The sequence below is a fragment of the Leptosomus discolor genome, chromosome 5 (assembly GCF_034619465.1).
Source record: "Leptosomus discolor isolate bLepDis1 chromosome 5, bLepDis1.hap2, whole genome shotgun sequence".
Classification (NCBI taxonomy): Eukaryota; Metazoa; Chordata; class Aves; order Leptosomiformes; family Leptosomidae; genus Leptosomus; species Leptosomus discolor.
This window is the reverse complement of record NC_141395.1, coordinates 72,183,730-72,201,812: the sequence shown is the minus strand read 5'-3', so window position 1 is coordinate 72,201,812 and position 18,083 is coordinate 72,183,730.

Below are 18,083 nucleotides of genomic sequence, written 5' to 3'. Positions count from 1 at the left end.
CTCTTGATGTTTCAAGCAAATTAAAACTAAATAAAAACCCAACTGAAACCCACAGCTCTAGTCTCAACAAAGTCCTATTAGTCTTAACACCAGCACTAAAGTAACTCAATTAATTAAAAGCTAATAAAAAGAAGCAGCCTAACTTATTCTTTCAGAGTTCAAGACAGCAAAAGCATCACTCTGCCCCAGACAGGAGAACTCTGTTTTCTTTTTTCTTTTCTTCTTTTTCTTAAATGCATTTATTCATTAAGGTTTCCTCGTAGGCTGTGTAATGAGTCACTTCTCCTCATTTCTCTGTAAAGTGCAAAGGGATGGAGAGGAACAGGATTTAAAGAGAGGACGGAGACACTCACAAAGCCTGTTAGAACAGCTTGAAAAGATTTTGAGGAAGCCACAGATAAAGCAAGGCAGCTCCTCACACAGGCTCCAAAACCTTTTCTCTACCACCACAGATTTCCCAGGGTCTGAGTCCGGCTATCTCCTTGCTCACAGCCAGCACAGAAAGCCAGCCCCTCTCCTTCACCCAAAAATAACTCATTGAGCTTTCTTTCTCCCCAGCAGAGCTTAGGAAGAGAAATCCAGAGCTCTGGTAGCAAGTAGGAGGGATGGTGCTCCTCCCCTGGACTTGGTGGCTCGCGAGTGTGGACAGGACTACCTCTGCACCAGTGATATGATAAAGGGAGAGCATGGAAGTTGGTATCATCAACAGCAGGAGGCATTTTGTCTCTCTTACCCTTGCAGCCAGAGAAGCAGCCCCAGCAGCCACCAGCTCTGAGTGAGACACACGTGCCCACACAGGTGGGTAAAGACTGCAAGCAGCTATTTTGTGATTGGTTTTCTGGTGGGGAGGAAGAGTCCATCAGATCAGTAAGGCCAAGCTCAGCTAAAAGCCCAGAAGGCAAAGTCTACAATCACCAGCCTCATCTCAGAGTGGATCTGATATGTTCCAGTTTGGTCCCACAACTGCTTTTAGGAGTTCCACCTGGCACTCCAGGACCTTCATCCACCCTTTAAGTCCTCCCTCCCTCAACAGAAGTTTTGAGGAAGAAAAGCCACTGTGGAGCTGTGGCACGAGTCTGCAGAGAAGCTGGACAACACGTGTCAGTGCAGTCTTGATTTATGTTGAGTGCTGATGGGTCAGTGCCAAATAACCTCCACCGTGAAGGCAAAGGGAGATGCTACCCTCGCAAAACTCAAAAGCCCCCTCCAGACCCACCTGGGGCCAAGCTCACCAGCCCCATGAAGCGCAGACTGATGAAATTATGCTGACACAAGAAACACTGAGTTTGCCAACTCAAATCTCCTTAGGGATGGCGAGAGCAGAACAGCTATCGGACCGCCCCACCAACAAGCGGTTTAGACTTTGACCTACAGACCCAGACCCCTGGACTGACCACCTGCACAGCATCTGCTACCCAAGGATGGCAGACAAAACCCCAAGATATGACACAAAGCACGTTGCACGATCCATCTCCACGTCTCTAAAAGCTACCTGCTAACTATCAGACGGACGCTGCGCTGACAGCAAACACATTCCCTTCAAGCTCTTGCTACCCGTGTGCTCAGTTCTCGGGTGAGAAGGACCCCTTTGGAGCTCCCCAGCACTACTGCAATAAGCACAAATCCCAAAAAGCTCGCCCTGAGCCCAATTCTACTACTGCAATGGCTTTCCAGCAAGGGCTTCATCTTGTCCATGTGTAGCAGTGGAGGACTTGAAATGGCTGTGGTGATGGCCTTGTGTCATACCTCATGTCAGAGATCTTCTACCTTACCCAGAACGGCATCTCTCACTTTCCTAACATTCTAGCTGAGAAATAAAAGTTTTAAAAAGGAAAACAAAATGAATGAAACCAAAACAAAGTGATTAAAATAACCCACAAAATATAGTATTTAAAAAAAAACCCACAAATCAAACCCAAAAACAAAACAAAGAACCCACTAAAGACAGAATCTAGGGGAACTTTTTCGCTGCCACCTAGACTGCTTCTAAAGGATTCACATGCCAATTTGGTAATAAAGCTGTTATATGGGGCGATGTGATTTTAGCTTTCAAGCTGAAGGTTGCTATGGGAGGCTGTTTCCAGCAGCAGCGCTGCACCATGTTTGGAAAAGCCCTTCCCAGCACCAGGCACCACTCTGATTTTTGAGTAGGAAGAAATTCACTATTTTCTTTTAAAAAGTCCCAGAAGAAGCAGCAGTCCTAGAAAGAGATAGGGAGGGAAAAAAATAATAAAAAATGTGGCTGTAATTCTGATTCCTGTAAAAGTGTGGATGCATTAACATCCCCCTCTAAAAGCCAAAGCACCAGGTAAACCTCATTCTCGGAAATCAGTGCCCATCAGCTGAGCCGGGGTTGCTGTATTCACCAACATCAGGTTTCCTCGGACGTGGGAGAAGTTAAAGACGACCAGATGATCTCATGCGCCGTACGAGCGAGGAGCAGAAATGGAAACAGTTCTGGCAATGCCTCTGCAGCAGCGCGTTAAACTGCAGGGTATGTGGACTGTGCATCTAAATCCTGACTCCCCAATAAAAATGAGGCATCACTTAACAACAGCTTAAAGAAGTTCACCTAGCATGGGACAAGCTTTTTAGAACAATAATAATAAAAATAAATAAAATATATATATAGGGAGCTGTGCAAAGAATGAAAAAAAAAAAAAAAAGACAGCTATGCAGAGAGCTGTGCAAAGCTGGTCAAATACAAATGACTCTTAAAAGTAACAAACAACTAAACAAAGACGACATATTTCATACCAAATTACAAGATTTAGGAGCTCGTTACAACCTGCAGGATTTACAGAGGAAACACAGCGAGAAGGAGGTTTACCGAGGACTTAACACAAGGACACAGCCATGAAGCAGCAGGAGGGGGAGACGCAGCAGCTATTTACCTTTGCACAGTGCGCTGAAGACTACTGAATACTGATTTATAAAAGGCTTTTAATTCATGTTGCCAAAGCTTCCAGCCATTAGGCACTTTAATTCTTTGCAGGTTAAGTAAAGCAGAGTTGGTAGATGAGATTTGTGGATCAAGATGAACCCTTGCAGAGCAAACACACTGCAATTCTGTGGACACGTGCCTATACGAGGTTAATGTCAAGATATGTGTTAATTAAAGGACAAACTGAGAATGCAAGAATATTAATGGTGACAAAAATAAAGAGTAGCAAGTGACACGTGATGTGAGCAGATACCCAGATATGAGCAGACAGCCAAAACCTGGTGTACCTGTACCTCAGTCATGAAATGGGCCATCTATTCCATTGCAAACTGACAACAGGAGATGTTATTTTTACGAAAATACAACCAGTTACAGCAGAGCCAATAAACCAGAAAGCCAAATCCTTTGGGGTTTTCTGTTTGTAAGGTTTTCAGGGTATGTTTGCCTCTGTCTCCAAAGCCTCCCACACTTGTACCTAAGTGAGATGCAATAATTAACTCTCACTCAGAGCTTGCTTATCAGGGGTCCAGCACTCAAGTGGTCGGTTCAGACCAAAGGCTGGAACTGAGGGGGTTAAATTTGGCTTATAATGAGTAGGAACCGGCAAAAATCAATTTCATTTAGTGCTGCTCTATTTTGGGCAATTCTCCCCTGTTGCTACTATAACTTGTCAATGAAAAAAAGCCCCAATATTATATATTGTTTATTTTTTCATATATATATATAGTATATACAAACATATAGAGTATACATTTTTAATATATACACAGTATTTTTTATATATATATGTATGTTTTCATATCACAGACTCTTGTAGTAGTGAAAAAAATAAACCTTTTCACTTGCAACATCCCATAGACACAGACCTAAATCACAGAATCACACAATGGTTTGGGCTGGAAGGGACCTTAAAGACCACCTGCCACGGGCAGGACACCTTCCACTAGACCTGGTTGCTCCAAGCCCCATCCAGCCTGGCCTTGAACACTGTCAGGGAGGAGGCAGCCACAGCTTCTCTGGGCAACCTGGTCCGGTGTCTCACCACCCTCACAGTGAAGAATTTCTTCCTAATCTCTTATCTAAATCTCCCCTTTTTCAGTTTGAAACCGTTACCCCTCATCCTATCACTACACTCCCTGATCAAGAGTCCCTCCCCATCTTTCCTGTAAGCCCCCTTTCAGACACCTTGTGTCTCTCATGGAAAGACTCTTCTCCCCCTCTAGCTTCAATGACACATCTTGTTTTCAAAGAATCATTACAGACGTGCTGTCTATACGGCTGAAGGAAATCTGGCTGATGACGCAGGAGTCTTTAGTTCAGTGGATCAGCGAAGCATCTGCTTTACATGGAAAACAAGGTAACCAAGATGGGCTGAAAATGGAACCAGGTATGGAGTCAAAAGAAATGGAAGAGCATACTTGTAGGATACAAGACAAACACCCTCTATCCTGCTCAGCACAGCTATCCACACTGACATGCTCCTTCTTCATCAAAAGCAAGAGCCAGCAGGCAAGAGATCCTCCAGGCAGGTTCACAACTGTGAACTTCTGTGATTTCAAAGCTTTCAGACACGATTTAAGCTATGATGGAATTTACACATAAGGGCAATCTTAAGGCAAGAGAAGGAAAACTGATTTGATTCTGATGTTTAGATACACAACTGAAATACAAGAGAAGAGAGAGAGAGGAGAGAGAGAGAGAAGAAGAGAGAGAGAGAGAAGAAGAGAGAGAGAGAGAAGAAGAGAGAGAGAGAGAAGAAGAGAGAAAAAGAAGAGAGAAAGAAGAGAGAAAAAGAAGAGAGAAAGAAGAGAGAAAAAGAAGAGAGAAAGAAGAGAGAAAAAGAAGAGAGAAAGAAGAGAGAAAAAGAAGAGAGAAAGAAGAGAGAAAAAGGAGAGAAAGAAGAGAAGAAAGACTTCCAAAGCATCGATCCAGCTTGGATCTTGCACACCACAAATGAGCATTTCACAATGTCTGGGTTTGAGACAAAATCCCACCATGAACCAGAGAATCTTTTGCCAATAGAAATTTTGCCAGAATGTACAAATAACCCAATCAGAATTCTTTATCAATAAATCAGTTTTCGTTTAAGTGCCCACACCCTGATTTTTTTCTGGTAAATACTTCACCAGCAACAACCCTGAGCCTGCAGTACCATGCAAAAAAAGAACCAGACATTGAGATGCACCAACTACGGCGGCATTACCAGGAACACATCATTCAAGAAGAGTTATCATATTAATTTAACTATTTTCCTAAAAGCAGACTAAATTATTGCAGAAGACCTCACTATTAGACCAACACTCCCAAGCCCAGCCACCCCACCACCATCTACCCACCCTTTGCCTCTCACTCCGCTCCCAACGCTCCCCCTTCCCTAGCACCCCATTAATAAGCTCAGGGATGTCCTTCCCAGCGGTCTCAACGCCTTGTCAGCAGAAATTCAAATCAATCTGGCCCTGGAAGCAGCTGTGGCAAATAACTCAATCACGTTCATCATTTTAACTTATCCTATTTATGAATCAGGTCAAGCTTGAAATCTCAATTTACATTATCAGCCTTCGTGATATTAAGATAATCATGCAGAGGACTGATCAAAGGTTCCTTGTAACTTTGCAGCGCAAGAATTACCATATGGGAACACTTTATCAATTCCAGTGTCCCTTTTTGACTACAAAGAGTACTTTCTTCTCCAGAAATTACAACACAGAACACCACGCTGAACACAAAAAGTGCTGCCGGTACCAAATCTGAGCTCCTACGTTCAGTAACAGGGCAGCAGGTACTGTATGTACACCTCCAAATAACCATGAAGATCATCAGGTTTTAAAACAGAACATTGGCTGAAAATCTCTGAGAAAAAGAGATATTCAAGCTGCATTGAATTACCTTTATTTTACCTAGGCTGGATGGAAGGGCGTTCTGATTTTCCAGATTGACTGTGAAAATCATCAAAAACGGTCCTCTTAACAGCATTCATTTCTCTCAGCCCCGCTTTGATGGGGGAATGAACTCTGCAGCCTCCCAAAACACAGAAATACTATGCTCACGCTCTTACAGTCGTTTCTCTCGCCTGTCCACCAGCCCAGTAATAGCTGCAGCACCTGCACACCATCACCAGGTCACAGCCACAGCTGCTACAAATCTGACAACAACAAAAAAACTAATAATAAGAGAAAAAGCAATTCCGATCTTCTCAAAGAACTTTCACTCTGCTGTTCACCTCCAACTTCCTATTTGTCTTCCTACAACAAATAAAATGTAACATCATTCTGCTATTTTTGGAAATAGATGTTTTATCCAGAGTGTGGGCAGAGGGAAACAATTTGTATCCAGATTTTCAGATTATTTAAAGAGGGTAAAAAAACGTAAGGACATAAGCTAATAAAAGCCTTATTTGGGAAAAAACCCACTTTGATATTTATTTTAACTGAAGCGCTTCGCTTCTGATCGCAGCTATTAAGAACGCAGATATAATAATTTATTTATTTCATATGCAGCAAGAAAACTTCGCAAAATAAAAAAAAAAAAATCACACTGGACATAATCTATCGAAAATCTTCCCCATTAACTCGAGAACGATGTTCTATTGAATATTTCAAGCATGATTACACCGTAACAAAATGGCATCCTGCCATGAAGTCCTATAAATTATTCTCTCTCAATACCTCCCTTCCTCAACACAGACGCCAAGAGGCTGGATTTAAAAAGTGGTCCCAGATCAAAGTCAGAGGCACCGAAGAAATGTGGAAGATCCTTCAAATGACTGTGTTTGTCCCAAAGTGGAAAGATGACCCTAATGGTTGGTGTCACAACTTCTAGCCAGGATCTGTCTTGGGAATTACTGTACCAACAGAATGCTTTCTGCAAAGGAATTAAACACACAGGGTTTAAATAATGGTAGCCTGCTCCAAGTCATAACTTTGAATAGATTAATGCTGTTGGCTCTATTTTAGAGCTACCAACGGTGCTGGCTCTATTTTAGAGCTACCAACGGCAGAAAATTTTCCACTGAGTTTATCTAATGTGGATAAACCATCATGAGTAGCAGAGATGAAAGCTCAAAACAGCTCCGTGGGTGATGTATGAGCTCAGAGGGACTCCACCTCCCACACTCACAATCACTGAGCTTTGACTGGGAATCCCAAGCATCTTTTCTCCGGCCATGATTTCTGTTTAGGAAGAAGTAGACATAAGCAGAATCATGAATATTGCCAAGTCCAGGCAGCAAGACTGGAACACAGCTAATTAAACACTTTGTCAAAGATCATCTGATCAAAGGACTGGGATGTGCAAGGAAAAGGCTTTGCAGAGGTATGAGGAGCAGCCAGAGTGCTGAGTAAGCACATCTGAAAGCTGTAAACTAACATGAATTCAATTTAAATTCCCTGAATGTGTTAGGGAAAAGGGAAAGGAGAAAAAGCCACTCTGTAGCCAAGCTCACCTACGTAACCCAAGTGTTGTTAGACTTGGAACACAGTTTGGCTTCTTTACCATCCAAGGAAAGAGACTGGAGCCTCCCCAAAGGAGGTCCACTGACCATGGAAGGAGTCACAGGTCTCCAGTATCTTCTTCAAGTCCCTTGGGATCAGTGTCATCACTACCCGAGACTGATCACGGAGGTGAACGCAACTCACCCAGGATCACAGGGGACATCAACTGACAAGCAAAGGTTCAACATGTCAAGACCCTCACAGCAGCTCACGGACCCCAGATGCGAGTTCACTGCCTCCTTGAACATGCAAGTTGATTTTTTCTCTTACGTAAAGCATTCAGGATATTTACTTTGATATGTCTTAGAATTAGCTATATCAGGCTCAATAAATGCAAAGCGATGATGGAGAGGAAGTGTTGCAGCATGCACACTCCTAACACAAACTGAAGCCAACGAAAAGGAACTGGATTTCACCACTGGCACCTCTAAAAAGTAACTTTGCCCAAGGCAACTACTTTCAGAAAAGCAACAAGATGCATAGGGAAGAAGACAGAATAATATAGAGATTATTATAATATAAAATATAATTATTATAATGTAAAATTATAAGGGAAAATTAGTGGTGCAGTGTCATCTGGATCTCACAAAAATAAAAGAGGAGCAAAAACGATCAGCAAAAATTTGATCAGCAAAAATGCTCCTTGTCCAGTGGCAATGGGGGAGGAAGGAAGGAGACACACAGAAGGAACAAGTTTGATTTAGAAAGCAGATTGACACCAAACACAGCAGAAACTATCTCAATTAGGAATAGCTTAGAGAAGACACCTGGAACTTCTGTGCTTCCTACCACATACCAGAAAAAAAAAAAAAAAAAAAAAAAGCAGGAAATCTCCCACATAAAGTGAAAAGTCAGGGAATTCTCAAGAGAAAAGTGGAATTTTTTAAGTAATTGAACTGTAGCACAGGTTGTGGAGGCCAAGAACTCAAGTGGCCAAAGGCACAGGGAAGTGCATAACAAGACCAACCAAAATTGTCATAACTAGGTTGTAACACAAATGCTTAAGCCAGCCTTAATGGCTTAATTAACCATCAGGAGAAACCCAGGGAGAAATTATCACCGCACTTGCAAATCAGGACACTACTTTCTCTTCTTTGGAGCATGCTATTACTGGTCACCATCCAAAAGAGAGATTCTTGAGCTAAATGAACCCTGTATCTCACTAGGCAATTCCTAGACTACTTGTAACTAAAGGCACCATTAAGCCTTCAGAGAATCAGATGCCAATCCATGTCAAAAGTTAACAGAACTGAACATGGTCCAATTACGCCACATTCAAGAGATACACCACATCCCAAATAGCTATAGTTTTATAGGAAGCTTTTTCCATATCTTACAACCTTAAGATCATTTGAGATGTTCTTGCCTGTACTGTCCCTTGCTCAGAAAAGAAAAGACTGTTCCTAGTTATCTGCCAGCAAGCTTAAGATAGGACAAGTGGCAAACAGAAGAAAAAGCCCCTCTAATCGCTGATACTGTGGGGAAGCCAATTAAAAAAAAAATTGAAAATTTTAATTAAAAAAGTTCACATGAAGAAAAACAGTCATTTCCTCCCCATTTCACACTTTTTTTGGGGTAGGGGAAGGGTGATACTTTGGGCTCCCTTTTTGCATGCTTATTCAGGGTCTGTACAGCCAAGCAATGGCACATTCTCGTGGATTGATAAATGCCACAAGCCCAGTTCACCCATTCTTGAAAAAGTCTTTTATAAACAATGTAAAAGGGTAATTGAGCAACATGAAAAGGGTCTTGCACAACCTGGTCCGGGCGAAGAACACCCTGAAATATCTTTCGGATTAAGACATTGATCAACCATTTAAATGCATTTAAATGGGAAAAGAAAGTCCAAACTACAAATTGACTCAGAAACAGCCATCATATAAGATACTAAAAATATTATCATCTAAAGACAGGAAGGTCAAAAAATAAATTCTTAACTGCCTTCTCAACATAATGCAGAAAGCAAGTCTATTCTTAAGCATACACCAAGGCCAGTGAATTTGGGAAAAAGACAGATGGGAGAGTATGTAGGAGAACATGTTCCCTGAATACTTCCACAAATAGGCTACCAAAAGTCAAGAAAGATGCTGCATCACAAGGGATGCAGAAGCCACAAGAGATGCATTTCTTGACATTCCCCACCAGGAGATCTTCTGGAGCAGATAGAGAAGTCTTTACTACTTGTTACCATCGCACTGCCTCCAGATACTCATCCTATAGTTTTCCCATATTTGCAAACAAAATGGCCAGCCTCCCATGGTCATGGAGTGACAGATGCCATTTTCCCAGTCTTTCCCAGCAACATGGTGATGATCACCACAAAGAATTACAGAAATACAAGAACCATCAATGGTCTATGCTGACTTTCCCATTTACTCATCCCATTCTCCTGCCCTTTCAGCCACTCCCATAAGTTGAAGCTGTTGGCCAGCTTCAATCAAATCGGAGAAAAAAAAAAAAAAAAAAAAGAAAAAACCCAAAAGTTGAGTGAAATACTAAGGGCTGAATCAAGGAAAGAAAGAGGAGCAAACAACAGTGTGGAGTAGTAGACCAAAACACAACACTTGCAGCAACTACCCAGCATGTGGGTTATCTTTGAATAAACAAATAGGCCACAAACAGTCAGAGTTACGATTTCTCTTGTGGTGGGGGTAGCAACTACAGATGGTAAGCGGCAGAAGATGTGTCAGGAGGTGAAAGGCACATCTGTAGGAAACCAGGAGCCTTCTTCATGCTCTTCAGCAGATGGATTGTGGAAAGCAGGTGGAGATCCTCTTTCTGAGGCTTGTATTTCAGACATTTCTTTTGTGACATTCTGGTTGGTGTCCCCACCAACAGCAAGGTCCAGCTTGGCGGTGCAGCCAACAGTAGTGTAGCCAGCCACTACTGCTCCAGCCTTAAAGTCACTTCAGCCACTTGAGTTTCCTCACATGTACGTAGTCTGACAAGCACCAGAGTATCAGTATATTGCTGCCCAAAAACCTCCCATGAGGAGTAGATGTCCCACAACTAGAGGCCTGAAGATTATGTTCTTGCTCCCCGAGTATACAGTGCCCAACCAGGAAATTATACAGTGTGTTTCCAACATAAACCTGTCATGCTCTGACAAATGCATCCACTCACATTACTCCCATTTGATCAAGAAATTGGAACCATAATTAAGTACAACAGGAGACTAACAGAAATGTGTACTTCAGTTAAAACAATGACCTGACTTTTGTCACTTTACCCCAAAAACGAGATCTACATCGATCATTGTATGAATTTGCTTTTCTATTCTAAAGATTTTTGTCATGTAATACACAGCCTTGTTTGCAGTCAAGTCAGAGCAAAATTGATGAATGCCAACACAGCTGGATCTCAACAGCCCTTCCACTAAAATGCAGTGTAAAAATTAACCGAGTGCCAGAGATTACTAAGAAAAATACAGCAAGACACCTGTACGTTTCCAATCAAAAGTCATCTCATGGAGACAGAAACAACCCCAGCTGCAGAGGAACCAAGCACACATGGCAGAGTTTGCAGTAGCCCAGCTCCTAACCAAGTCACAGCTGCCTTTATTGCAATGACCCTAATCGGCGTTTCCAGTTGTGAGATGGGAAAATCAGCTGACATGAGCATCTTTGCCTACAATCCCAGAAAACATAGGAAAATGTAGGAAGACACAGAGGTCTATCCAAGGCACATGTGAAGGAAAAAAAAAAAAAATAATCATTTATATCATCCACACGTTGAGCTAGCTAAAACAGTCCGTGTTCTCCAGTTTCTACCACCAGCATTTATTTATTACCATCCTCAATTCTGAAAGAAAACTCCAAGTGATAACGCATGATCCTCCTGCAAAACTAAACTGAGATGGATGGAGGGCGAGAGATATAATTTAAGACAGTTTATATTGCTCGCAGTACCAAGAACACTGCATTCAGGCTGCAAGAAAGGTCGCTAGTAAACTGAAGTCAGCAGAAGGTAACAGAAAAGTTTACAAACAACATCTCGACAGAAAAAGAAGCTGATTTGGGTATTCAGGGAAAAGAGCAACCAGACATCAAGTCTGGGTATGCAAGAGCCTTCCTCACCCCAGACACGTGAGCATATTCATCTTCAGAGGCCCTATGATGAACCACATGGGATTTGCACTAGTGCCATCAATAGTAGCACCCAGTGTGAAAGGAACCTCCTCCTTGGCAAAGCCATACATACCAACACAGAAGAAGTTTGAGGTTATCTCCCAGCTCGCTCATTCCTTTTAGTGCAGAAGTCTCAGTAGCCAGGACCTCTCTCCAGCAAAGTGCAAAGGATTGTTGCCCTGAGCTGGCTAGACTCAAGTTTTTCGCCTTGTTGCACATGCTAGAGGAGATAAGAAATGTAGAGTTCACTTCTTCCCTTCTGAACACTATCATCTGATGAAAAAACAGTTTCTCAAGTAAAGGAGAAACTCTTTATGTGGTTTTGTTGGAAGAACACCATGGAGGTCTAAATTCCATGTCATCATAGAATACCATGTTGGAAAGGACCTCAAGAATCATCTGGTCCAACCTTTCCTGGCAAAAGAACAGCCTGGACATGATGACCCAGCAACCTGTCCAGCCAAATCAGCAGACAACTGACACACAGCACTGTGTCATTGACTTCAGTGGGTCCTTCACGGTCCAAACTCCAGTTGGGAGTTTCATGTTGAGGCCAAAGGAGAGAACAGGAAAATATGAACAAGCTCAATCTAACAGGATAGCCTGAATGTCACCCTGCTTTCCCTTCTCACCTGGGACCATCCACATAGACACACTTGCCACAAAACAATTCAGGATATCTAAAACAAAGATAGAAAGATAGCCACCCTAACCTCACAGAGATGCTACTTTTCCTAATTGGATTCCCTGGACCATTTCTTCAGTTCCACCTCCAGGGGAAGAGAAGGCATACACCAAGTGTGTTGAACATCAGGCAATTCAGCTATTTTGGATCAGGAAGACCAAGGGAAATGTCCTAAAAGTCCGACTTTCAGAACAGTATCTTGAAAAAGACACACTACCCTTCAACTGAAGAGTCTCCAAGTCCATTTTCTTTGCTCAACACATGACTTAGCAGCGATAAAACCACACATTTCTACACTGCATAGCGCTGCGTGCTGCAGAGCAACACGTTCTCGAAGCCAACAGTGGAGCTGAGCCTCCCTGCCCATGTCCCCTCCAAAATGCTTTCTGCCACGATAACTCCTGGTCCCCTACTCTGTATCCCCATAACGCTTCTGTCATGACCTCTCCACCTCCTCTCTGTGTCCACGGACACTTCCTCTCTGCAGCTTCAAGCCCCATCCATGTCTCAACTCATTCTCCAAAGCATCCTCCCAAGTACCAGACAGGCAGCAAGCAGTATACATGGGTAATCTAGACCTGGACATGTACTAATGGCTTGACTAGATGATATCAAAAAAATAGATAGTAGCTGAATTTTCCCGTTTCCCTTGAGGACATTGAGATATTAAGTCCTTATGTGCTTCATGAACACGTTCATTGACGGTTGGGTAGAGGAGAAAAGCCCAAATCAGCGAACTGTACTCTTTTCTCTGATGTGATTAACTCAGCCAACCTACTAAAGTGGAAGAGGCAGAAAGACAGCAACAGGAGAAAGCCTTAAAGGAAGTGAGAGACTTCAGACTATCAAAAAAAAAAAAAATCCACTTCTGGAAACAACTTAATAGTGCTCATCTGTTCTCACTTTCATACCCATGCCCCAAACACTCTATTTGTATTTAATTTTCTGGTTCACCAAGTAGAAAAATAACCCATTCCTCAGGCTTCCAGCTTTATTTACGCACTTGGTTAAGATGGAGCTGAACACTCCAACCTGTCATTGCAGGCTTCAGGTGCTCCTAGTTCTGGTTTGCATTCACCGTGTAGCAATCAACGATGGAGGCTTTGCATTCTACATCACAGACAACAGCACTGCTGAGAAGAAACCACCTTCCACCCTACCACACCAACCAAGGTCCCACCATGTCCCGACAGCTGGCACTCAGCCTCTTCAGCTGAGGTGCAGCAAGATTAATCCAACCCAAGCGAGAACAGCAAGGTGCCTCATAGAGCTAAGTCTACGTCCCATCTACCCAAAATCTAAGTATTCTTTTTAATTTTTGGTAAGGTTTTGTCCTGAATGAAACAGGCTCTGGAACCAGCCCACCAAGCAGAGACCAGCACAGCAATGCCAAAATGTTGAATCGGGCCGAAGGCCATGGATCCACTTAAGGAGTGGAGCCCTGACTTTTATTGGCTTAAAACGATGCAAAAAGGCATCTTTGGGCTGCAGCTCTGTGATGCATTAGCTCTGACAAGGGAGATAACTCAAGAGCTCCCCACACTACTCCTTCCCCGCCCCACAGCCTGACTGGCTCTCTGCTCTCTTGCTAATACAGTAGCCAGCAGCTCATGCTGTAAATCAGATCAGTGAAACATTCAGTTAAAAATAACAGCCAAAAACTCCTCCATTGCAGGAGAGACTTTATTATTACAAATGATGAAAGCATGTTTCTAAAAAAAGCAAGCTGATTTGATAGCGATTTCTGAGAAGGTGGCAAAAAAACAGCACCCAAGCCAGTGAGTAGAACAAAGGCTGGGCTGCTCCAAGCATTGCTGGATCATCAGAATAACCCCAATAGTGGCAAAACGGGTCTCAGCACCCCCAGCTAGTTGATGTTGCCTGGCTCCCATCCTGGACCTGCATGGTGATGCTCTAGGAGCAGGACATTCGGAGGACACCACTGTCCTCTGCTTATGAGCTAGTCCTTGGCCACCTCTTTGCCCAGCGCGCTGCATTACTCTTGCCTCATAGCCGGGAACCCAGGGGAAGACATTGGGATGCAGCTTCTGGGGTCAAGAAACAGCATTCTTGTGGTGAGCACAAGCATTTGGCCCATGGTGCTTCCTGAAACTGTGAGGGAAAAGAGAAGAGACAACCCCGAGGTTTTTTACAACTGTTTTTTATGACTGATGCTGGGAAACATAAGGTATTTGGGGGTTGGGTACTTTTTTGCTCTTTTCATCTGATCTAAGCACCTTTCATCTAAGCACACATGAAAGATAACCAGCTGTCTTCATCCAGCAATCCAGTTGGATGTCCCCACACTCACACCAGATCAGTGCTTCACCTACAGCAGCCAGGTCCATCAGCAGGAGGATCAGCACCAGGGGGATGCACTGCAACATCTCACCTCCCATTTCCAACACTGGGATGCAATCCCGCTACAGAAATTGTGGCTTTTAATGCCTTTTACAAACATCTAATTCACTGTGTATTAATCTTTCAGAGCAGCTACTCTTTAATTTTACCCCTGGAGACACCAAGCTAAAATATTCATTGGGTTAAACACAAAAACCTACAGCTCCAGGCAGTCATTCAGGACAGAGGAGCTGCTGTTACGCAGTTCTCTGATATAGTACAGCAGTATAACATCGTCCTTGCAATAAAAGTACAGAATGAGCTTCTAAAGATGCCTTTCTAAACTAGATGTTTCTAAGTGAATTTAGGTTTCATGACATGCTCTTTTTCCTTACCTCTCAGCTTTTCTCATCCCCCTTTTTGTTTTGGGTTTTTTTTTGCAGCAAGGGGCATAGCAGGGGGGTGTGAGTAGGCAGGGGTTGTTCTTCCTCGAGCTCAATATTAAATACAAGGGACCCAAACATATATTGAAAATGCACTCTTAGGGCATGGCACAGGGCATATTTCAAACAAATGCAGCTAAAAATGTCCAAACTATCAAAAGTTATTTCAATAAGGGGTTTCACTCACTTTAGACATTCACGCGATGTCTAAAATGTTGAATCTGTTCCAAGTATTTTAACTCAATTGCATGGACAAACTCACCGGCACGAAGGTGCCAATAATCCCATGGCCCACATGCCCATAGCCTTCCCAGACTCCAGAGGACTTCCCAAAGCCGTCTGTGTGGGACATCAGGCTTCCTCAGGACCTACTGCCCTAAAACACCCTCGCTGTGCGCTGGGCTTTGCTTCCAGCCTCCCAACCGGCTCTGATGCAGGGTCTCCTCCCTTCCTTTCACTCTCCAATAAATACAAAGTCAGGAACCAACCTTCTTGTCTTGCACCTACACAGTTTCCAGCTTGCAATACCTATATCCTACAGCAATGCTCAACGATTACCAGTGGACCTTCAACAGTAAGACACATACTTGGTGCACCTCTACTCTGTCTACAGGCAAGGAAGAGGTTTCTGATAGGGCATTCGAGCTCAGTCCCTTCTCCATCATTCCCATGGCATCCTGCCATATACCTCCATCAAGCTCCAGCTTCAGCCCACCACAATGAGATACAGTTCATTATTTTTGGGAGAGCTTTCAGACACAGTCTCTCAGCTGACGTTTCAACACCATGTCCAGATATCCCCAGAAATATTTAGTACTGAAAGAGCTAATCATGGAGGTATGCATTAACGCGTGTGTCACCCACATCTCAGCCACAACAAATCACAGACACTGAACAAGACATGACGCGCACTATTTTATTTGACCTTTGACTACAACAGAGCCAAAGCAAGGTGATTCCAGCCCATCAATATTCCTGACTCAGCCAGCATGTGCAGACTAAAGCAGTTCAGACCTCAAACCTTGAAGGTAAGTGTACAACAGCATCAAGGCCCCCAGTCGTTTCACCTTAAAGAGACAGACAAGCTGTGTTCAATTGCCAGGCCTGCATAAACTCTGTGATGCAGTACTGTGTATCCAGGAGAATTAAAGACATCTCACCCGCTTCCAAAGCATCCTCGTGCTGCAAAATGCATAGGAAAGACTCTTGGTTTAATGGAGTGTTATTCTGCTTCAGTATAGTACAGCAACAAATGGACTTGCATCATTTTAATTTTTAAACCTCAAGCAGATTAAAATGAAAAAAAAAAATCACAAATATAAAAAGATACAACAATAGTAAACAAGGTGGCAAGAAACTGGCACCGTGTTCATCACTGGAACATTTGGGGAGTTATCCTCAATCAGTTCATCCCATTGATCAAGGCATTTCTTTGCATCAGCCTGCTGCAGTAGGCAGATAAAACATAGCTACACCGTGTGCATAAACTGTGGTTAGATACATAAATCTCAGCAAAGTGACTTCTTATTTTGAGGCAAAATCAGGAAGAATTATACGTTGCATTAATTATTTTCTTCTCTGTCCTCTTCTTGATTGTCTGAAAGATCAATTAAAGTGCTTTTGCACAAAACAGGCAAGAAGAAGCGCTTGCCAAAACTAAATAAATAAATAATGAAGCTTTTAATATGATCTCTAAAGAAAACAACCATGACTACTTTAGATTCCCACAGTGAAAAGGAAGAAAATGCAGAAGGTTTAATCATCCACTTACCAGGTACAAAATAGATTTCTCAAGCCTTAAGGTCCCTTGCAAAATTTTAAGCACTCGTACACAAATATTAGTAACATGCTGCAGCAAGCAGAATAGTTTCCCCTGCCCTCGCCCAGGAATATCTGCAAGTCCCTCCCTTGCACTCACATACACACATTTGCTGTTTCCATCACTTTTCTGTTTGCAAAGAGATCAAAATGAAACTACAAGCAATCGTGCCGGGGCTTTTAACACCTTCCTCCCCTTATGAAGGTCTTGCTGTCCTGCACATCAGTGACCTCTCTATTGAATCACACTGCAACATCTGGAAGCATCAGCGCGAGCTCTCTGCATGCTGACCAGTAATGGGACTCACTGGCAACGCCTCAGCACAGAGAGAGCATTGCTGAGTTCCACTGGTCTCACAGTTATCAACCACAATAGGAACTGGGGGAACGGCGACAAAGATCATCCCACCAAGCAAAATCAAGACCTACTTTCTTCTCGCTCAGGCTGCTCTATATCATGTCTTCACAAGGCAAGGGAGGAACTGTTCCCATCAAAACCCATCATCTTAGTTTCTAAGGAAGAAATTTTTATGATGAGGGTGGTGAAACACTGGACCAGGTTCCCAGAGAGCTGGTAGAAGTCCCTTCCCTGGAAACATTCAAGGCCAAGTTGGACAGGGCTCTGAGCAACCTGATCTAGCTGTAGATGTCCCTGCTCACTGCAGCAGGGCTGGACTATGTGACCTTTAAAGGTCCCTTCCAACCAAAAGTGTTCTATGATTCTTAATTCTCCAGACATGAGCAAACCATTACAACACCACATCAAGACAAACCCAGAGGACCTTTCCAAGCTCTGTTGCTGGACAGCAACTTGGAATTATATCTTCTCCCTCCCACAGTATCAGTGAGGCACTCAAACAATCTTCTACTTTGCCCAGCCAATGCCAAGTCATTGGGCTGACTTCCAGCAACACAGTGTGCACAGAAAATCTCAGCTCCAGGAAAAGCTGTGATAAGGGACAATCATGGAATCGTTTAGGTTGGAAAAGACCTTTAAGATCATCAAGTCCAACTTTTAACCTAACATTGCTATAAACCACGTCACTAAGCAGCATGTCTACATGTCTTTACACTCCGTATCTCCAGTGATGGTGACTCCACCACTTCCCTGGGTAGCCCTGGGTGTCCAATGCTTGACAACCTTTCGGTGAAGAAATTTTTACCAATGTCCAACCTAAACCGCCCTTGGTGCAACTTGAGGCCATTTCCTCTCATGCCATCACTTGTTACTTGGGA